The sequence below is a fragment of the Seriola dumerili genome, unplaced genomic scaffold, assembly GCF_002260705.1.
Source record: "Seriola dumerili isolate Sdu_G_001 unplaced genomic scaffold, Sdu_1.0 BDQW01000191.1, whole genome shotgun sequence".
Taxonomy (NCBI): Eukaryota; Metazoa; Chordata; class Actinopteri; order Carangiformes; family Carangidae; genus Seriola; species Seriola dumerili.
Genome location: NW_019174446.1, coordinates 1,551,124 through 1,575,314, shown reverse-complemented (window position 1 = coordinate 1,575,314; position 24,191 = coordinate 1,551,124). Strand labels below are relative to the sequence as shown.

Below are 24,191 nucleotides of genomic sequence, written 5' to 3'. Positions count from 1 at the left end.
AGGAAATTCACAGCATGAATGTGCAGTTGGTAAATCTGCTGTTTAGAGAGTAAAGGGAGGCTCTATCTAGTATGGTGTTCTTAATAGTAGCTTGGTAAGTAAATACGTGTCTTGTAATTGGTTGTGTCTATTATATCATAGTAAATCTAGAGTATTGAAACTTGGTCTTTCCTATCACAAAACTTGCTCTTAGCTGTTTCCTGTATATATGAACTGGGATTGGGTGATATGATTTGATACAATATGGTTTTGCTCTACAATTTGTAAATAATGTGAAGTACTTGGATTTACATGCACACATACATTCACATACGCATGCACAAAGTCATGAGGTTAGGGAGAGAATGGGCCAAGGCTGGGTTGGACATCTTCTTCCAATGCAATCATCAGTGAAGCTGACTTCTTGCACATAAAGAGTTAATATGTATTGTAGAATGACAGAAGACCAAAGAGGAAGTCTCAGTAACTGTGTTGATAACTAATCACAGAGTATGTCCTAACACAGTATTTGTCATTTGTGCAAAAGAGAGTCATAACCAACATCAGTGAAAGACGAATCAGATCTTACAGCATCTTTATCTGTAATCTGAACAGCTACCACAACAACAAAAAGACACTACTCTTCTTCATATTCCCCCTCCATGATAACTTCTTCACTGCTCACAATAAGTGCACAGCTTCAGAAAGCAATTTCCAAGCACATATTGCATTCAAGTTATTTGTAGGTGACAATTCAGTAATGGTACTCATCTCCCTTCGCCTCACGTACTCCAGTAAGGCATGCATCCTAACTGCCAAGCATCTCTGCAATCTCCGAGGAATTCTTAGTAGCTGTGTACTGGAGATCCATCACCTCCAAACTGCCACATTAACGTGTGCAACACTCCCTTTGGGAAATTATTCACATATTGTACTGTTGGTAATTCGGTTCAATTCAAAAGCAGCTAGGTTCAGAATAATGTTAACAGTAATTGGGCATATTTGGGCATTCTTTAAATCAAATCAGGATTCTTACGAAACACATTTTATCATTCACTATGTCGTCTTTTTGACTGAGCCCACATTTTATCTAATGCCAGTGTGTACTATTCATTTTCTAGTAGCTGTTCCAAAAATAAAAATATCAAATTAGACTTTTATTAATTTAGGAGGAGTGAATTATTGAATTATTAAAGCCCTATTCTACGAGTTCAGTGACCCAGCACCAAATCTTCCTGCATTAAGTCTGGACAGTGATCATGGATCAGGTCTCAATGAGCATTGAATTTACGACTTTTGATTCATAAAGGATGAACTCTGATTAGTAATTGGCAGTGTGGTGAAACATGCTAAGTAATAGCAGCAGGGAAGTTTTCTTTTTTTAGTGTCAAGTACTACCACCAAATACACTCTGGAAAGCGACAGCTCACAGAAAAAGAAACTCTTTTTTTTCCTCTGGTGCCCAGCATGACGCGACAGTGTGTGTGTGAATTCCTCAGTGACTAAAAATAGAACATCTGTTTCCCATAGTTCCCCTAAACCAATGCATGGCACCCTATAGGCCAAGACTTTCCTTTAAAAATGATCTATGTCAGCGAGTGTGACTCTGCGTGGGACCTTTTAACTGCAGGCAATCTTTGAGAGCATTCTGCAGCCCATTGGGGCTGGATTTCAGTTGAGTGACCTCTGACCTCTTCATATAGAAGCCCATGGGAGAATGACAAAGAGCATGGCTGACCAGCTGTCCCTCCAAACTCACACTGTGTCTGTCTGCAAGCACTCGCTCAACTTGGATAGTGAGTGCTACTCTGAGGCAAACTTGTTTTATTTTTTATCATAAACTCATCTCTACAGCCCAATATAAATTGTTGACACACATTTCCCAATCCTTATAGCTTTTCTATACATCATCCCTATAAACCCAAGTCCAAAAAACCCCTCCTCCAAGATCCAAGCTGAAGACTAACACTGAAGAGCGCTGCTGTTTGTCAAACGTCCAGTGAACTCATTAAATATTTCCAGAAGTGTGGCTGATGTCATATTTCTAAATGTATTTTTTCTTCTCCTTACAATCACTGATGAGTCCCAGGCCACAGCTACTCACAGGCTGGAGAACACTGTTCAGGCAGACAGGCGCTGTAAAAATGTATTCTTCTTAAGCCACATATATTCAAGTATAATCACAACCATAAGATGCAAAGCTTCCTTACATGTTTATGAAAACAAGTTAGAACAAGTCCTACAAAAACTGAAACAAATCTCATCCTTAATGGGTCTGAAATGTCTGATGAATGCATGACACATTCATCTACTGCGGTGGTGCTATGACAGTCAATGGGTAAGCACACTTGACCCAGAGTGAACTCTAATCTTCAACCATCACAACACCTCAACAGAGAAGTGGAATTGTACCTCAACTGCCCCGACTGCCCCGTCCCTCTTGTTCTGACCTGTATGGTGAGTGCAGACAGAGTAGTGAAAGGTGTAAAGCCACTGAAGTGAAGTGAACACTCTGGCTGACATTTCCACAGGTAGGAATTTACACTGTACAAACTAATTTTGAGATTTGAGGGCCTTTGCCATTGTTAATCATCCAGGTGCAGGCTTCACAGCCGCTTGTCTCTGCAAACACTCTGGTAAAAAACAAGTATACAACAAGCCTAAAGCTATGAGGCTCACTTAATGCAACACTGCGCAGGAGATCTCCCAGAGTTCTCAAACCCAATGTGAAGTACCTATGACCTACTTGTGACATCCAATTCACTCAGAGAAGTTTTTGTTTCCTGGGTGAAACCAGAGGAAGTGACATAAAGGGAGCTCTTGTTGAGTGGGTGTTTATATGAGAGGCCCCACATTTTAAAACCTACTCCACTTTAGCTTTGCTTGCAAGCAAGCACTACAGCAAGCTTTACTGTCACTGTGGAGGTTTAGACCACTAGTGGTGCTGTAGAACAACATGTTGATGAGCAGGTGCATTTATCTCTGTATCTCTCTCTGTATCTTGAGTTCTGCCATGTGTATGACTGTAGGATGAGTGGAAAATTTTACAATGAAGCAAACTGCTGGGGACCATCACGCACATACACACATCAGAGGCTCTATTCTAACAGTCTGAAGTGCATGGTGCAAGTGAATGCTTCCCTGCAGAGCCTCATTCATATGTAAGAGACATCCATGATGCCTGGTAATGTTATGCAACACACAATGTGTCACAAACAATGCTGCGACCTTCTGGGGCTGTATTGTAGTGTTCTACCTGACTTACATCCAAACATCTGAAGCATATTTTCGGCACACTCTGCTGGTGCGTGCGAAGTGAATGCGTGTTCTGCACACGCCTATAATATAGGCACATATTACTGTCTTGATCAATCACACATTCACTCTCCGCTGCCTCTAGACGACGATGTGCCTGACCGCATTTTCAAGACCAACATGCATATGGGTGTTCAGATGGGCGCAAATGTATTTGTTATTCAAACAATTTGGGCATTGGACGAGAAAAAGACGACTGTGTCGGTCTGAAACTGGCAAAGACACTTGTGTTTTCCTTTGCAGTGAGTGTAAGATACAGCTCAAGGTGTTTTCTACAGTCTATATTCACTTACCACTAACAAACAATTAACAGTGTAGATGTAATGTCAGCAGTTTGGTGCTTTCAAATGGTCTGTTGGACGTCTGTTTACCAGAATACTTAGACTGAGCTGTGTACTCCTCGAGTCAGTTTCCTGGTTTTCAAAACGCTGCATCACTCAGAGCAGCCATTATTTACCACCTGATAAAAGAGTGAGAGGAATCTAGACAGGAAAGAACTGTAGCTGCCTCCTCCAGTGTCTGTCTCTTCTCTTATCTCCGAGTGTATTCCTCACTTAAACTCCTTCCATTTCTCTCCGTTTCTGTCTCCCTCTCTGGCTCTGGTCATAAATCAGCAGTTACATAAACTGCCTTAAAGTTAGTTTCCACCAATGTTACATGACTCCCTTAAGTAAGAAATGGGATGTTATAGAACCCTAGTTCATATGGTTCAGCCGAGCTTGTTTGTAGCAGAATTAAAGTGTTTTCACCAGGTTTTTAAACAGATATGGGCATAAACACATCATAGTGTGTGTGTGTGTGTGTGTGTGTGTGTGTGTGTGTGTGTGTGTGTGGGCCGCTGCAGGAGAAAACCAGGAGGGAGACAAGTCACTTTTTTCCATGATATAACTTCCTTAAATCAATTGAAACACAACACAGCTCTGGATTTGCTCCGCACACACACACACTACCCACACACGCACACACACACTCACACACACATACACACACACACACTGCATGCACACACACTCACACACACATACACACACATGCGCACACAAGCGCCCGCACACACACTCCCACGCACACACACTCGCACTTGCACACACACTTGTAGCAGTAACATTTACGCTCACTTGGACAAGCAGAACTTTTGCATATGTATGTATAGAACAGACACACACTCAGTGAAGTTACTGCTACTCTACTTTCACCCACCTGCAACCACAAATACACAAACTGCACACTCACACACAATGACAAACGGATGATCTGTGTGCAGAGGTGTGATGGCATTAACTGTGCCAAGAGGAGATAAAAGACACTGTCACCTTCAACAACGGTGAAGGACTGTGTAATTCTGTAATATAGCACCATCTGCTATTTAGTATTTTTAATTCACCTGAAATTACTGGTTGGGTAGCAAAGCAGAAAATGCTTCTTCTATATCTAAAAATACATTGTGTGTATTTTGTAAACTTTAGTTCCTAAAAGTGGATCATTATCTGTCGTTTCGTGATGGTTTCGGGATTGTGACAAACTGATGTTGGGCTCATACAATGATACGTCAATGCACCCCAAGGTGTCAGGCAGTTAACCACCATTTTTAAAAATGTAGGTTTTATGCATTTTTACCTTTATCTGATAGTGACGCTAAGTATATAGACAGGAAATAAGGAGCGAGAACAAGGGAATGACATGTAACATAGATACACAGCAAGAAATCAAACATGTCATGTTGCAGTTATGTGTCTTAACAATTACACCACTGAAAGCAGTTAACTACCATGTTTAACCATGTAATTTTAACAACCCCACACATTTAACGATCACTGATACTGGGCAAAATACCAGTGGCTTTGTCTTTATCTTATAATGTGTGCCAAAGTTCCTTATGGTTAAAACACCTGCTGCCGTCTGTGTTGCTTATTTGGTGAAGTGTTGATATTTGCTCAAACTCCATGTAAACTCATTAGTTATGCAGAAAGATGAAAGCAGTTGTTAACTACAGCTACAGGAAGCTGTAGCTGCTTCACATTTCTAGACTTACAGTGGTTGGTCAGTGGAAAGCTTCAATTCTGAGCCAGTGACAGGAAGTGTTATGTTTGCATGAATTAAAAACCGTAACTCCAAACAGCTGTTAGTTCAAGCAGGGAAGATGAGTCTGCTGCTGTAATGTTGTCTAATTGTGATGAGGACATCAATGAGCTCAACCCTGCACTATTATCCTATCCAACCCAGATAGATGTACACAGAGGTGTAAAAGTAATAAAGGAGCACTTATTTATCATCTGGATGTTGACAAATAGACACAATATCAGTGAAGCAGTTTTGCCACCTGACCCAGAGATAAGGCCGGCCCCCAGAGAATGAAGCTGGAGAAAAGCCCGACCTGACCCGGTGCGTGTTCTGTGTAAATGAAAGCTGGAGAACAAAATGAGAGAATACCATGGTAACCATCTCACCCCGCTCTATCCTCCCATTACCTATGTTATAATGTGTGTGCGTATGTGTGTGTCGAGCTGTTAGCATGAAATGACAGAGTCAGTTTGAAGTATCACATAATTTGCACGAAGGATCCTAGTGATCCTAGTGAGTAATGTTTAGATCCAGGATTTTCTCCCTGGTTAGCTCTTGAACGTCGAGCGTAAACATGGCTTCACACACAGGTTTAACATCGCATACATATTTCTTCAGAATAAAGTATATTCATATATCCCTTTTTGACATTTTGAAAATAAAAAAATCAATGTGTCATCGTGTCAATACAGGACAAAAGCTAAAATACCACATGGGACCATCTAAAGCTGCCACCTGATTCACTTTATTAATTCACTCCAGCTGTGTCAATACTAGAGTTATACAAAATTTAGGATAATATTATATTTGTTCACCTCTTGCCCAACGTTGTCTGGAAAACAATCAAGAGTGTGCGCACACACACACACACACACACACACCCACACACACACACACACACACACACCCACACACACACACACACACACACACCCACGTGCTCTGAGACAATCCATTGCTGCAGGATGTCAGATAAAGCTACTGGCTGTGTGCTAGAGGTGTGTGTGGTGTCAGAGTAATTGCTGCCAACATGCCCAATTTAAAACACACACATAACATGAAAACACACAAAAAATTAGATAGAAGTATGTGTGTGCACAAACACACGGTATTATTTTAGGATATGGACATGAAAACAAAAGTAGGACATGACTTTAGTCTCTGTCTCTTGACTCAAAATGGCCTCTTGTCGTATTAACGCAGCTCATTTCACAACAGGAAAACACTTCTGGATGATGCACCGTCAGGCTCACAGGACATTTGGAAATGCTCAACACAAACAATACACACTGGAGGCTTTAAACTGTGGCTTGAACAAAAAATTCATATAACTTTCTGAGGTCACTTCTGTGTTGTTTTGTGAAGGAATTATCCTGATGAAACATTTACATTAAGGTCATAAAAGCAGGAGGATTCACTGTTTAGAAAGGATTAGTTCAAGACCATTAACACATAACAACTCCTTTATCTAACTTAATGCTATTGATTGATTAAAAAACATACTTATATTCAAATGGACTTTGGAAAGTAAAGCACAACAACCTTTCTCCAGAAACCAAACTGTAAATCCAGTCTAATCAGCACAGCAACTACACTAACCTTCTACACAGCGTCGCCCCGCATTGACGGATGGAGTCAGTGGATATCTGCGACTATGACACTTAAGATAAAATGACAAAGACCTGTTACATGCTCCTGGCTCGTCTCCACTTCGTTAAGTTGGAGCTCGGAGGCACGAGGCAAGAGATAAAGTCTCACAGCAGATGAGAAGCAGGGAGAGAGGGAGGGAGGTGGAGAGAATGAGAGAGTGGGGAGTATATTGAAGGGAGATCCAAACCACTTGTTATCCACGTTTCCTTTTCTTTCTACCCTGTTTGGGCTAAATGTGGGCTGGCATGCCTTTGTTTGAGGCACGCAGGGAGTGGGGGGTTATGGAGGGTGATGGGGGGTTCTCAAGCTGGACACTTGTTAAGATAATTCCTAAAAAAAAAACTCCTTTGGATAAAATGCCCTCATCTCATCAGATTATTGGATTTCTTTAGAAAAAAAAAAAAAAAATCAAAATTGACCATGGTACTATAAGAGTTACATTTTTGCAGCACATACCTCTGAGGCTTTCCCATCCCCTCCGAGGGGGGGCAGGTGGCAGCTGCTCTGCCCCTCACCCTGCCTCTGGCTCTCTCCAGCCCACACTACTGCCTCTAACATTAGCAACGCTTTGGAAGGAAAAGCCATGTGGAACTGCCCATCACTTCCAGCTACTCGACACATAACATGCTCTGCCCCCATAATGATCACACTACCCCTCTCTGTCTCTCTCTCTCTCCTATCATCACTCATTTCCTGCAGGGGGTTTGAAAACAGATCTGGCTGCGTTTGCTGGGGGAGAAAGCAGCTAGTCTTCTTCACACCCTGATCAGGGCTCTCCCTTCAAAACTCAAACATCACACTACATCTCTGCTGTTATCTGAGGGTGACAAAAGGAGTTCCGTGACATTAACAGAGCCTCATTCACCTAAAAGACAACTTCCCTTCTGCACAAGTATGTGACTCAAATGCATGAGCTAAAGGCTGTCCCCTATCCAGCTTTAACTTGCTGCACACTCCTCTGGAAACAACCACTGGCTTCTAAAGCACACAACATTCATACAAAGAGAAAACACAGGAAGCTTACCTCACTTTGTAGCGACGTACAAGCTGTTCAGCAGTCCATCACCCAGCACTTTCTCCCTAGACTAAGTTTGTGGCAGCAGCTGCAGAAGAAGCAACAGGCGAGAATAAAGGAGTGCACCGGAGAGAAACAAAGATGAAAGCAAGAGAGAGGAAGCTAGAAGAGCGGTGAGGCGAAGAAGAGGAGTGAGAGTGAACGACGGAGACAGAGCCAACGCTGACTGACAGACTAGTTTGAGCAGGAGGTTTGTTAAAAGCCCACAAACTAACTCGCTCCTCTGCCTGCCTGCCTCCCCAGCTTGACGTCAGAGCGGTCACATGACCTCAGTCTGGTGTGGAGGGGAAATGAAAGAGGAGGGGAGACAGAGAGATAGACAGAGAGGGAGCGAAAGAGAGAGAGACGGAGAAGCCTGTGTTGCCTTGGTAACAGGCACACTGCACCGCAATGATTTCAATAGGTCATCTGACACACACACACACACACGCACACATACACACACACACAGACACACACACACAGATTCTTACACACAGGAGCTGGAAAAAGCCAAACTCAGAGCTGCACAGACAGACTGCTCTGGACAAGATGAACAGAGTGAAGGGAGAGTTAGAAACTGATACAAAGTGGTTCAAGTTTCCTATGTTGTTGTTGTTTTTCACAGTTCTCAGAAATACATGTAATCAGAAAAAGAATGTGCACCAGACAAACTGCACTTTTGAACTTGTGCTTAGGCTCTTAGCACCAAAACAAGCATGTTCTGCTCTTTACACCAGTTTGTTTTTATTATAATTTAAGACCTTTTTGAGGGGCAAGAAAGGCCAGATTTTATTGTATCTTTGAGGCTTTTCATTGTTTATTTTTAGCAGATTAGATTAAGATTATTTATAAACAACATTTTATGTATTTGCCATGATTTGATTCTAAAGACAGAGGTCGATGTGTATCTGGACAAATGAAAACATGACTTATTAGAAATGTCGCCACTCTGATGTTCCCAAGAATCCTCCAGTGATTAATTCAACACATGACTAACAAAAGAGCTATATCTGTATAAAGGAGCATGGAGAAAAAATAAATAAGAAATGAAACTTTATTACTTCAGGGGAGAGGGGAATACACTCGCTCTAGCTTCAATAGATTTTTATTTCATTTATATCACACTGTGAGAAGAGCTGAAGAAGCAGGCCTCAACAGATTTCAAATATAATGCTGTGATTAAACAGCCAATCAGAATTAACAATGAAATCAACAAAGGTGACAATTAACAGTGGGGATATGGGTTTGATTAGAACCTCATGTCTCATTAGAGTAGAGACTGAACTGGTTTATTGCTGTCACTGTCACTGCCTGACTCTTTCAGGTGTTTGGCACAAGAGATGTCAGAAACTTCTGTCTTCATCCAGTAGCACAGAGCTACTCAAGTGGATTTGAGGTTGCTATGGTACATAACAAAAAATACAACAATATAACGGATAAAATGACCCTTTTATATTCATAATACGACCAAACCTTGTCATTACTTTCTATTTCTGCAACTAATACATTTGTGAACAAGAGGAAAACCTACTGAATTCTGGAAAATGTCTAAGATGTCCAGTTGCATTGTGCACAGATGTCCATTTGTTAAGTGCAACAGCAAATACTGATATTGAGTGTACTGATAGTTAATTACTGTTTTCTTTGCTTATATTAAACAATGTCTTTTATGGTCTTAAAAAATATGTATTAAATCAAAGCAGCTCGCTGCATTGGTACATTTATGTAGAGCTGCAACAATTAGTCGTTTAATCAATTAGAAAACTTCAGCAACTGTTTTCATAATTAATTAATCGTTTGTCATTGTTAAAGCGAAAATGATGGTTGAATGTTACAGGTTCTCAAATGTGAGACTAAATAGGACTTGAATTGACCTTTGGGTTTGGACTATTAATCCGACAAAAGAAGACCTCTGAAGACTTGGAGTCTGGAAAACTGGGATGTTTTAGAAACATATTTGATAAAATAATCAGCAGATTAACTGATGATTCAAATAATTGTTGGTTGCAGCCCTACATGCATGTGTGTGTTTAAAAGAAACTCTCTGTATTCAGAGATTTAACTTTTTTTCATAGTGGTCTGTTGAAGAATCACCTCCAACTTCCAAAATGTGCTGTGCATTGTGTGAAGTTTATCTGGGGAGGGGCTCGTCTATGAGACAAAGACTGAGGGTGTGTAGTGTGGGAAGAAAAAAAACGATTTCAGGGCCAACCAAAGACCCTCCTTATCCCATCCTCCACCAAGCTGTGAGTATGAACAGCTTTGGTCTGATTACATTCATTTGGAGAGCATCTGCTGGCCTGTTGAATGGAGTGCTGTGGGGCCCAGGGCAGGGTGGGGTAGTGTGGAGGGTGGGGCTGAGGTCAGCCAAGTGAAAACCACCCCCCTCTGGACTACTGTGAGTAAGGGTATGTGTGACTGATTAAGAGGCACATGGACAGAGACATGAGATGAAATGCCACACGGCAGAGAGAACTGACAGAATACATGGAGAAGTAATGTAATAAAGCCTGCAGCTAGGATAAACATGACTGTAAAGATCCTATGGAGGAGTCCAACAAGAGACGGGAGTGAAAGCCATTAAGGCAGAGAAGAGCAAAGCACAGGGAGCTCAGATGATGTAAGAAACTGAAATGAGTCTGACTGTCGGGTGGGTAAATTGGTCGAGGGATAAATTAGTTAGATTAAAGCCTGAGTCCTGGGATTAGTGAGCTGACTGGTGATGCCTGGGCTGATTAAGGTGAACACATGGCCTTTCAGAATAACTTTTTGAGCAGCACTGTCTACCGTGTTAGAAAGGCCAAGTTGCTTATACTGTTTCACGTGTGCTGCCTTTGAGGGTGGGATGAGACGCTGGTCATCATAATAAAGGGTCGGGGAATGATAAAAGCAAAGTATTCATTAGTATGTGAACAGGCTGCTGAAAAGTTACTGCAATACAGGTAACACTCAGTCACTGTACTGCATGTCTGACATTTACACATCTCTGCATACCTGGCCCTATCACTGCGGAAAGGGAGAATGCCTGTAGATTTTCAATCTGGTAAAAACAGCTGCTGTAGACCTTTACCTGAGAACCTCGTGCTAGTTCATGACTTGCGAACCTTTCTAAGAACTGGTTTGCTCTTCCATGAACTCAAGAGCCACCATAGAGCCACGTGATTACATCACTGTATCCATCCATATGCATCTATGCTTTGCCAGCATTTGCCAGCTAACAACTGTGGACTATATTGTCTTTTTTCAAGACTGTTTTGCTTTGATTTGATTCATTGATTAATTGACTTTATTGTCCACCTCAATGGAAATTTGTCTTTGGCTTCTCCCAAAGTAAAGTAAAAATATATACAATCCGCAAAACGCAACACACCATTAAAACCATACAACATGTCAACTTACAATTGTGCAAATGAGCAGCTAGCAGCAGATGGTTATATAAATACCAGAGAGCAATTTCATGATTTCACCCTCTGGTTTTTTCTTCTTCTTTGGATTAGGAAGACAAGATGCTCTGTTTTTTTTTTTAAAAAAGAAGGTGGACACAAAGTTTTAGTTGGTCTTGTTGGTCACCATAACCCCCGCCCCGCTGCTGTGGAATCAGTTTTCCTGGCCGCGAGCCAGTTCTCTGGCTGTTACAAATGTGAAGAACTGGTTTGAGATCAGGCAACAGATCAGAGCCTGCCCTTGGTGAAAAAGGGTTACTTATTAATTTTTAAAAGGTTCTTTTCACTGCGTTTAGTCTCTCTGTGCAGGACTTCTACAGAAGCATGTAACCAGCTCCTGTGTGTGTGTTAGGATGTAGGGTGGGTAACAGGCACTAGAGGGAATTCCTTCCTGCAGAATGCTCAGGAAGCAACAGCATGGGCGGAAGAGAAAACAACGTCTCTTTCCAAGGCAAACCCTTCAGAAGTTCTTCCTTTAGAAGAGGAAACACTCCCCACACTGTGTCAATGTTAGAAACTCATGTCGAAATAACTCCATCATTGTCTGCAGCATGTTATTAAAAGCTCAGGGCACACGAAGTCAGGTATCAGACAACAGACTCAGACTCACTAATAGAATGGTAAATCAACACAAAACAGGGCAATGACAAATGTCTGCTTATGTTTTTGTAAGGGTGAATTGTTGTTGGATAGTGAGACCTTGAACCTGAAGGTTGGACCTGTATCAGAGAGCTGTTACGTTAATCTCAGCAGCTGGACTGGAGCTATTAGATAACAACAGATTATAAAATGGATAATCAGCTGCCAGTGAGGGAAGGCCCTGAGCTGCTAACAGGGTTGGAGTGTCCAACAAATCAACGAACACATAGTGAACGCAGACACACAGTGATTCCTCTACAGCTTTTGAAGGTAGGAGGTGGTGTTGGTGTTTCACCATTTTACTCAATGAATTTAGAGCAATATTTTGAGAAAAACATTTGTAAATGCATCTGTAACAGGATAAGCTTAGTAGCTATAAAGGTGTATTTTCATGTTCCAAGTAACAGAGGGAACAGAGCTCTACAGATATCCCTGTGGACAATGCATAAACTGAGTCTCTGGAACATTTGATTTCAGTTGAAATTGTGTTAAAACAATATTTATGACATACATCCCTGAAATGCCAAATTTTCATAAGATTGGGACACCTGTGATAGGGGCACGATGTGAGTGGTTTTATCTTGATAAAGCCTCTGTGACTTAAGCCTATGATACACTTGCCTTTAACTACACGTTCACATGGGCTTGATGACGCACCAGTGTATTGTGTTGTTTCTGAAGAAACAACAACAATGGCTTGAGGTTTTGAAGAGAAACTAATTTATAATGTTCTGTACATACAGATGGATGTACACTTGGTTTATTTCTGCAGTAAAACTGGACATTTTAACATGGGAGTCTATGGGGATTGACTCACTTTTGGAGTCAGCTTCAAGTGGTCATTTGAGGAACAAACACTTTCGTGTTGGCTTCATTTGTCAGCCCCAGGGGTTGCTGCTTGTTTTTTCTGCTGTGATGCCAAAATTAAAGAATAGGTTCACAATTTTTAAAGCCTCTCTAAAATCAATAGTCAGGTGCACATGTGAACATTAAAATACAGTAGGTTTTGCTTGCCTTTTGTTCATACCGACTGAAACATCATTTGAATGAAAAGGAGGAATGACTACGGCATGTAAAACATGTTTATGAGCACCTGCCTATTGTTTTAAGACAAAAAAAAAATTGTGAACCTGACCTTTGACAATGCAGTAACTTCACTGAATATTGCCATGTTTAGATCTGTTTATGTCGTGCAAAATCACTAGTTCTCAAAGAAGATAATCCTGTGTCGGGCAAAGATGATTTGGTCATTATCTGCTGATATAAAAACAAGTAAATAACAAGCCTAAAGCTACACTTCCTTCTACTAGTAGCGTAAAAGCAGTGGACGACGTTACAGCTCCAACTGACACCTCCGAAAAAGAGTGTGTGTAAGTCATGTAGCCTGAATGGAGGGGACTGACTGGGCAGAGCTTCCATTAAATATTTGCCTGTGTTCCGTATCCTGTGCAGATCCCTTTGCACACAGTGAACACTTTGTAGATATCATCATAAGCACATATACATCAAGTGACAAATCTTCCACTGTCTTCCTGTTTTTGTGGATTAACACACATGGGCCACACAGCTGATCTATACTCAATCCATCAGCTGTTTGAAAACAGGACCTGTTGCTGATTTGACACTAAACTCAGACAGTTACAACAATTTATTCTCTCAACCACCCACCAACACCAATGTCTGTTCTTACTGGTATTCTCAGAAAGCTGCTCTGTAAAAACGCACTAAAAGCTCACAATAACAAACATGTTTTATCAGGTCAAAGTTTCAGGTGATATTCTGGTGCAGATGTAGGTGTCTGATGCTCCACGTTTCTGAGGATCTGTTTGGAACAAGGAGCTTTACTCTCAACAGGACAGATAACGCATGTGGGGACTACACTGATGACGGTGTTGCAGAATTACAAGCGCCACCTTTTTATATAACTGCCAATTACAACACATACAGGAATCAGCAGAAACCTGGCCAGCAGACAGGGAAGGAGAGTCATGTCCCACACACCATATGGTTATGAATGTAACAATGCACAGTCCTGTGAGGGGGAAGGGAGAGAGAAGGGGGGTGGTAATGTGAGAAAGAAAGAGAAATGGAGAGAAAAGGAATCTACATACACCCCACCACAACAACCACATGACAATGTGCAGCCATGCACATTTACATACTGCACGAAACCTCTATAAAGAAGCTGCACTGTGCATCACTACTCCACTATAATTTTTTTCTTTTTTCATTTTTTTTACTACTCCATTAACAGAGTTTACCTCTGACGGTGCACACTCCTTTATCCTGCAGCAGCTTTAGTCAGAGAGTCTCTCACAAACAGCAGCTGTTCTCATAGCTTCACATGTACAGTAGGTTAATTCATTGCTCACTGAAATGAAGAGACAAGACTGTTTTAAAAACAAATCTCCTCATGTGTTATGTAACTGCAGTACATGAGGTGGGTGAGCCGATGCAACTCGCTGAACAGGCTAATCCGATGTACCACACCGGCTGCCAAAACAAATGACGAAAGCATCTTAAACCTCCGTTACTGTGTAAAACATACAGTGTGATAATGCGCATTAATTCAAGAAAAAAACTGAAGTAAACAACAATTTGTCAATTAAGTTGGCAATTATTTATCATATGAATAAAGATTTTGCATATTCCCATTTTTTAAGATGAATTGTAATTAATCTATAGCAATGAACCAGCTGCAGAGTCTAAAGAAGTGAGCTAAATTAACATTAGAGGTGGTATTAAAATAATGATGGGGAATTATACAATATGCATTTAAGCTGGTGATATTGTATTAAAACAGAGTGTGAATTTAGTAAAAGAGTAATTAAGTGTGCATTTCTAAGTATAGGTTTAGCTCCTCTCACTCCAGTTTTGTATGAATTAGATCTTCTGAATAAGATCCGATCCAGATCTAGGAACAGAGTCTTTATCACAGTCATTAACCAAAATGTGGTCTGAAGAAATTCATCTTCCTAAACTCCTAGAATCAGACTTTTATCAAACAGACCTGTAAAAGATGTACGATGTACGAAAGACACACTTTCACTCAAATGCATGTTTTTTCCACTTCTTTTGCTGCTGCTGTGCCTCCCACTGACATGCTATGCTTACATTGTGGAAACCTTATACAACCTGCTTTGGCAATACTAAACTTAAATGTGTTCATGCCAAAAGATAAGATAAATTTGGAATTTGGAAAGACATACTGTAGATATGTTGCCCACCATCCTCCTCTTGTTTCATACTTGCGTTCCATCACCCACGTTCAACCACCTAGTAATAGTAATTTTTTTCATGCTCAAAGTGATAACCGTAGCATTTTGTATCAAGGATTTTTTGGGAAGTGATTAGCTGAGGTGCTCTTACTGAAGAGAGTAGGCTGAAAAGTGGGTGACTCCAGTGAAAAAGGCAAAGATACGATTATGAAAACTTATTTCAACAGAAAAAATATGATTGTTTAATGGAACAAATGGGACTACTCTACACTCTCTCACTTGTCTGTATTTCAACAGGTGCAGATTAAAACTGTATTTCTCTGACTGTTAAGTGGTTGGATTGGGGCAGTGAGAATAATACAATGTTAGCAGACAAGAGGATAAATACAGTACAACCTTCATACGAAGTGATAACTCAAAGCTGAGAGAGAACCTTGCCAGACCGTGTATTCAGCGATTCACAGTCAAAAAGCAAAACATAAAGAGTAAACCCACTAAACATTTAAGCATAATGAGTGAACTTCACGAGAATAGAGTGAACTTCAGGTGAGGTGTTCAACCTGATGAACCTGATAACAAAATAATTCTCACTGTCATGCCGGACCATCAGACTAGATCTGATGCTGATGGTCTGGATTCAAGTCATAAAGGTCAAACATGTTAAAAATAATCTTAATAAGCTTTTGAACAACTCTTTCTTCTCAGGAGTGTCTAAACACCACCATGACGCTCTCTTCCCTCTTGGTAGTCATATTAATTATATTACTGTGTATGACTGAACCTTTGATGTGTGTATATTTCTAATCCAGAGTGGTGAGAAAATCATTATTTACAGAATGTATTTATTTAATCCAATTTATAGCTTGGGAGGTGGGCTGTGAAGAAACAGGAAATTGGGGGGGTGAAAAAGAGAAGGATTGTTATACAATCGGCAAAGAGTATCAAGAGTTACTCAACTGCATTACAACCCACTCTATCCCTGGTGATTCAGGAGCTATAAACAGAAGCCAGAAGAAAAGACTGACGACTGGTCTGTCCCATCTATTGTTCTTCATGGCAGACAGCAGGCTGGATGCAGAGAGAGGATTAACCAGAGCCCACTGTCTCAGCCTCTCTCTTATCAGAGAGCGGCAGGTTGGGAGTCAGGAGCGAGAAAAAGACACATCACCTCCTCTCCTATGAGTCATGCACTGGTCCTCTGCTCACTATCCCTGATACGCACATACAGGCTCCACACACGCATCAATCATGCAGAAATAGAGCAGTTGTCTCTGCATATTAATGCCCGTCTACTGGCATGCAATGGATGGACAGATGCAGCTCGCCTATCAAATGGCAGACATAACCAGATTCATGGAGTAAGCTCACAGCAGCAGCCACCGTGCTTTTATTTTCATTGGCTAGGCACTTCCTGTGAGTCACCGGTTTTTCCAACTTTGGACAAATGAAGCTCAACAAAAGTTCAATCAGGAAGGCGAACTTCATGCTACTCTATTTATTCTCTCTCTCTATTAATCCAATCAGATTTTGAACCAGCGTCCATGGCCCCTTCCACTGACCTCATTTGATTTCCTGCTCCACATCTCATCCATCCAGATCTCCAGCCATTGCTATTCACCCCTTCACCACCAGTGTTAAGATGCCATCAGGGGATTTTCCTGTACAGCTCATGGGTTGACTTCCCCTTTAAATGATGACAGCATGATGGGACCTATTCGTAAAAGACTTCTCATATATTTCTTCAACTTTCTATTGTGTAAACTGAGTTGAACTGAATACTCTTTAAGCCTCTCTCTATTAGTCCATTTTCATTTTGTCAGTCAATTCACAAAAGGCATAATCCTGATGAGGGGTAATTAGGGGATTGGAAACCAATGGTATATTCAATAAAGCAAATCCAAAAGTTTAAACTAAACTTTTATTCTATCAAATGAACCAAATTAATGGAAGTATTATTTTGAAATGCTATATGTCAACAAAGACTGACACGCTGTAAAACTGGTGTGATCACATAATAAATCTAAAACAACTGTGTAGTAATCTTGTAGCTTTTATAGATACTTTTTTCCATTTGCTCAGATCCACTTTAAACCTGGGTTTAACTAGACTTTGGCTGTTAATGCATGTGGGCCCCTTAGAACAATGGTAAATATGGGTTTATCCTAGGTCACTGCATCAGTCTAAAAACAGTATTATAGTAACAGTCTACAGCAGCGCTCTCCCCACCAGCTCCACCAGAACATCTCATTAAAACCAGCAGCTTTTACTGCTGTGAATCTGCTAAGAGGGAAAAGCTGTCAGAGAGGGTGAGGTAATCCTGCTAAACATAGTTACATCGAGTCTGATCTGATGGAGTGACCTGGAGGTTCTGCAAAACAACCAGGCAGCAGGACAGGGGCCATACTCAAAACATCTCAAACAAAAAAAACCAAAACAAACAAATACATACAGAGAAAACGAAAAGTAAGTGGTGTTGAAAGACCGAAGAGAAATTCTTTAAAAGGAACAATTTGCAAGGTGCAGTATCTTATTGCTACTGCAGCCGAACAGTTAACATGTAATATGAAAAAAAAACAAAAAAAACAAAAAAAATAGCAAAAACAAAAAAAACAAAACAAAGCTATTTAGCTGTCAGACTTTTTAATTTCTATCACACACTCATACTGTACGTCCAACCCCTTAATGTCAACCATAAAAGTAAACAGGTTTCAAATCCAGACAGTTGTTCCTGATTGTGGACTGTAAAAGAAATACTCTCAAATACAACATATCTGATTAAAAGTCAAATGACTAATACTTTCATGCGGTCTTCTGTGGCTCATTTTACAGCAGCTACCAGATACTGGTTCAGTGACTATAAAATTTCTTTAAGGAATAGTTTGATATACCTATTAGTTTTCTTGCCAAGAATTAGATGAGAAGATCGATACCACTCTTGTGTCTGTACACGAAATACAAGAGCCAGCTAGCAGTTAGCTTAGCTTAGAATGAAGACTGAACCAAAAAATAAAAACAACAAATCCTGGTTTTACAGGAGTTACATCCTGGAACTAATGTTTCTACTCAAGACTAACCAGCTAATTATTACCTCTGTCCATAGTTTCAGAACCAGACTGAGTGAAGTTTCCCTATTTTAATACAACTCTTATACAAGTGGTTGTCATCTTAAAAAAGTTCAGAGGTTTCACTGACACCAAGTGACCTGAAGTGTGAGTGTGTCAGGCACTGCTGCAGTCGGCCCCTGTTATAAAGCTGTGGGCCTCTTAACTGGACAAGCTGCAGCTGTCATTATTCTGACAGGCCCGCAGGCCAGTGTGTGTGTTTGTGTATGTGTGTGTGTGTGTGTGTGTGTATTTGGTTGACAACTTAGGGTTGGAATTTGTATAATAATGACCAAAGGATGTCAAGGCGATTTAATTTTATATCTTTTAATGTTAGTAACACACACACACACACACTCACACACACACATTTGTCCCCTGATTTCTGAGCAAGTGTGTGTGCGTATGTGTGACTGTGTGTAATGGCCTGTGTTTGGAGGGATTTGAGGGCCTGGGAACTGTGTGGAAATCACATTGAGCTTCCTCTGGCTCATCTCAGAGTCATGGGAAACAACACTGACCAAAAACAACAGGCCTTGTACACGAAGCAGCTTGACCACTCAACATTTTACTGTTTAGACAAATACACCACCTTAAGCCAGACATGAAAGGAGACAGCAGTGTGTCCTACACTGATCTGTGGCTGCTAGGAAATATGAACAAAAATCACACTGTCAATGATTATGAGTGTTTTCATTTCAACACTAACAAGTTATGATGACATATTCAACAAAACATCATGAGATTAATTTTTGTCCCCACAGAGTCAAATGATTTTCCAGTGTCACATATTTCAACATGACTAGAGCAAAACCAGGACATGGCTGGACCATGTGTGGTCAATGTGCAGAACTGAGGACATAGTTGAAAACTGCTGTGGAACCGCTGTAAACAATTCTAAATCTAAAGACAATCTAAAGCTGCTGGAAAAGTCGCTAAATGACGTACTACGTTAATTAGCAAAATCATTATGTCGTATTTGCATTCTGCCTAGTGTCAGCTGGTTTCTGCCACTCACTGAACAGAGTACACACTGAGAGGTGTGTCTCTCGCTCGCAGGGCAGTACTGGTGACTCTTTTCTGTGTAAGGTAGCTAAGGTTTGTCCAAATATGCAATATTTAAATACCGAAAGAAGATAGAACCAACACAACAAGTGGCCAGTGTGTTCCTCCCAATTATCCCTTTGGCCTCTGTATCCACAGAAAAAAATAAATAAGGCCATCAGTCTATCCAGCATTACATCCTGAAGACTACATATCAGAATACATTGCAAGTTTAGAGAGAACAGATGAAATCTTTTTTGTGCAAACCTTTAGCGTATTCGTCTTGGTTCACAGGGTTATTTCTTCCTTTGCCACTGCACACCCCGTCAGATCTATAAAAACAAAAGGGAATTGATTCAATTTGTTAAACAAGAGTCTACAACCAAGCTAATATGTATCTCTGAGAGGCCTTACTTAGGCACAGCAGTGCTTTCAGCTAATGAGGATAACGATACACAGTCATAGTGTTGCACTCAGCTGTACTTGGAAGACAGGGAAATATAAAGCCACCTTACTTTTTCAATCCGATCACTACATTCAAGCCAATCAATACATTAAGTGGGTGTGAATGTCAGATTGTCGGGTTTGGAAAGTTACAGAAACTGTTGGACACAGTCCCCTCGTCAAAGTATTGGACAATTTTCAAATCAAATTTTGAAATGATTGGTGCTAGATGAACTTTCAGGTGTGTAAGGCTGTATATTCATTTCTCAACTGTTTGTAGAGCCATACAGTGCATTCATACAGCGCTGCTAGTGTAGCTAAAAATCAGTTATCACATGAATTTGAAAGTTTTCCCAGTCTGCCGGGAAACATAGTTACTGCACTTATCCAAAAGAAATAGACTAATTATACAGGAATTGCTGAAATTAACCCGGTAATTGAGTCCTCTATATTTAGATCATAGTAGGGGAGAGAGTTGGAAAAATCCCAAAGTTCAAATCTCTTAGGCCAAAACAGTACAGCTGGGCAGAGCAGCTGAGTGCCATTCACGCCAAAAACACACCTGTGCTTTTTCAAAAAGGCAACATGCACTGTTAAACATCTATATAGTATATATTATGTGATATATACTGTATATTTACAGATGCAGACTAGATAACACAACTGACATTTATTTCACTACAACTACTCTTTTTGTTAATAGAAGGCAGTAAATTAGAGAGAATGTCAATTCTATGTTAGTGAGTACATTGAAGGTTCATGATAAATAGTGCAGTTGACTGATAAAGAATTAAAAAGATTCAGAAAGCTGGAATGGCAAACTTGTCCAGTCATGGCACAAAAGACAAAAATAAAAGCCTGTTTTTCTAAAGACGCCAAGAATCATAAGAAAAATGTCTCATGCTATGGCTATAATGTGCAATGAGCAGTGAATTGAGGCTGACAAAATGACAATGGTTCATGTATACACGACTGGAGGTTTTCAGTTCATTATTGTGTTTTTTATCACAGAGTTGAGTCATTTCATGAGAATTATCCTTCAATTCCTAGTATTCTTTTTAAATACAAAGCTACACGACCTGCTCTTTGCAAGCGTCAAGTGCTTTGTCAGCTATGACAATACGAGCCAGTGCCATTAAAGCTTTTTCCTGTCGGGTGCCTGGAGGAGGGGAAAGTATGAGGAAAGCTACCTTCCGTGTTGCAGCGGATGAGGAACAGAACAGCTCCTCAGGTTCATGCCTCTCACTTCCCCAAGCTCTCTCAAATAACACAGCTCCTCTTGCAGAGCACAGCTTGATAACCGCAAACTCTGCAGGCAAACTGACAACTCTGTACGTGTGTGTGAGGGTGTTTCTGAGTATGTAAGTGTAACAGCACCATTATACAAACGTTTTGCTTACTTGTAATAGGGTAGAAAAAAAGATTTGCAGACAGATTTTCTCTCAGATACACCACACATTTTGTTTTCAGTCAGCATAATTAGAGAACCAATCAATGTAATTTTTCAAACAAATGGTAGTAAAATGTAAAAATACACCAACTGGCCAGATGTAACCACATTAAAATACACTCCTAAAAAGCATGTTGGTGTATGTCTGTACTTATAGTCCAGAAATAAGTAGCTGCAGCCTTAAATAACCTTATATATAGAGGAATGACCCGAGTTAGTTCCATGCAATGGGGTATACAGTAGGGGTTCACAGCAATTTTAAGTTGATAAGATAATTGTTTGGTGTTTCTATTCCTAGATTTAGACTGAAGTTGTTGTTTAAACCGCTGCACCTGATCTTCCCAATGGAAAACAGAACACCTATTAATATTACTCATTACTGAATTTTATACTGTACTGAAACAGCTCTGTTGACTCTGGGAAAAATACGATCCTAGTTTTACTAGATCTTAGTGCTGCCTTCGATACAGTCGACCATGACATCCTTTTGCCTTGTCTTGAACAGTGGCTCGGTATTGAGGGTACTGCACTAAAGTGGTTTGGATCCTATCTTAAAAACAGGACATTCTGAGTGGCTATAGGTCATTCCTATTCAGCCTGTATATGCTCCCTCATGGAAACACACACATACACAGCTAAATCCAGCAACTAAAATCTACTAAAATCTACGGATTCCCTTTAACCTCTGCTGGGCTGTTTCGAGGACATTAAACGGCTGGATGGCAAACAATTTCCTTCAGTTGAACAGCAACAAAACTAAAGTACTCATATATGATCCCTCTAAATCCAGTAGTCTCCTTGCAAGTAAACTAGACCACCTCAACCCATGTGTGAAGTATCATGCAAAAAACCTGGGTGTTATCTTTGATTCCAAGCTCTGCCTTGATAAACACATCTCCACTGTTGTTAAAATTAGTTACTATCAGTTCAGAACCATTTCCAAACTGAAACCAAGTCTGCCCTTCCATGATATGGAGAAAGTAATTCACGCCTTCATCACAACTCGACTGGACTATTGTTATTCTTTGTATTCCCCAATATTCATTATCTCGCTTACAGTTGGCCCAGAATGCAGCCATAAGGATGTTGACTGGTAATAAAAGGCTTGAGCACATCACCCCAGTCTTAACCTCTTTTCACTGGCTCCCTGTTCAGTTTAGAATTCAGTTTAAGGCCTTGCTGATTACTTTTAAGGCTCTTAGTGGCCAGGCCCCAACTTACATCACAGATCTCATCCATTGGCACTCAGCTCCGAGATCTCTTAGATCTAAAAGTACATCCCACGATCACTGAAAGTAAAAGGTGACAGAGCCTTTGCAGCTGCTGCTCCAAAATTATTGAACCAGTTGCCATTAGAATTGAGATGTGCTCCCTCCATCTCTATTTTTAAATCAAGGCTAGGGACACATTTTTATTCAATGGCTTTTTTTGTTAGTATGTTTATATGTTTATATATACTGTATATTTACTATGCTTTCCTTGTGTTTTTCTTATTCTAGACATTTGTTTTACTTGCTTTTATTTATTTTAATTGTCCTTTGTTGGTCAGCTCAAGTCGTGTTTAAATGTGTTCTGTAAATAAAGTTGAATATTACTGCTACTTCTATAAAAGTGAAGATTATTAAAGTGAGCTTGATAAAGATGAACTCCATGTGTGAGATGTCTGAAAATGATTGGTTGCACCAGAATTGATTTATGGTCATCATAGAAGGGGGATGACTACTTATCCAGTCAATTACCATATGTTTCATATTTCTAGCAAAGTGTTCTGTACTTTGACCAAGCGTGGGTGCACACTTTTTGTAAGCACTGTATTGTGTATGAAGGGAAAACCAGACTTTCTGGTATGTCATACAGGCAAATTATCTGATGGCTTCATTGATTGATTGATTTCATCAAGATATTTGTTTGTGTTTGGTTGTGAGTGGGATTGTACCATGTGAAAAAGTGACATCAGTGCCCCTATTCAAAGGGGTGAAATATTAATTTGAAATGCGTAGTTTTAAATATTTTTGAATGATTAGAATGATTTAGCAACATTGCTCCATCCGTTGGGAAGAGCAATGTGAAAGGGCCAATGTAAAACCTCCAACTATAACTCCAAAGATGAGGTGTTGCAGCTGCAACCTTCCCAGAATAGTTACTCAGTGGGAAGGTTTTACACTGCGAAAGATAAATACACACTAGGGCTGTACACGATCCAGAGTTCTGTCAGTCGAACTACAAAGATCCAACTATCTGTTCCTTTTTTTTCATCAGTTAGGAAATCCTTCTGCACCGCAGAGTGTCTCACCGGGCTAAGATGTCACATTGTTGTCAGCCGGACCGCGGAGCTGAGAGGATCAGAACGGTCAACGGAGACCAGTCGCTCTGCCCTCACCTCTCTCTACTTCCATCAGTTTTGTGGTTTGGTCAGTTAGTTTTGTGGTTTTTGCCCACCCCAAGAAACCAAAGGAAAAAAAAAAGAATTAAATAAACAAAAGAATTAAAAAAAAAAATAATAATAATAATTTCTGTTATTTATCTGATTTATGTGCACATGTTTCATTTCAGCTCAATGTGAGAGTCTCTACTGCATTCTGTTGTCATTTACTGTCGCGTTTCTCTCCTCTCCTGGTCGACAACTCGTTATGTTTCATAAAATAAAAGCTTTCCAACAGATGTTTACCTCAAACATCTTAAAGTCAGGCCAAAATATCAGCATTTTTTTTAACACTTTTCCTTTAAATACACACAACCTGTCCAAGCCAGAGCACTAGCAGCTCTCCTAACAAGACACACACTGATAAG

At 40.3% G+C, this 24,191-nt stretch overlaps 1 protein-coding gene across 7 annotated transcripts in view; it reads right to left on the bottom strand.

Moving 5' to 3' along the window:
- Window positions 1-24,191, bottom strand: part of LOC111227673 (neurocalcin-delta A) — a 72,103-nt gene that overhangs the window by 31,879 nt on the left and 16,033 nt on the right. For 4 of the 7 annotated variants that reach the window (XM_022753292.1, XM_022753294.1, XM_022753293.1 and 1 more), the window contains 2 exons: window positions 19,775-19,839; window positions 8,030-8,108 (listed from right to left, as the gene is read on the bottom strand). The gene's annotated coding sequence lies outside the window, so the exon portion shown is untranslated. Of the gene's footprint in view, window positions 1-6,954; window positions 7,075-8,029; window positions 8,109-19,774; window positions 19,840-24,191 lie in introns of those variants that run through there. The other 3 variants (XM_022753296.1, XM_022753297.1, XM_022753300.1) reach the window with 2 other exon arrangements.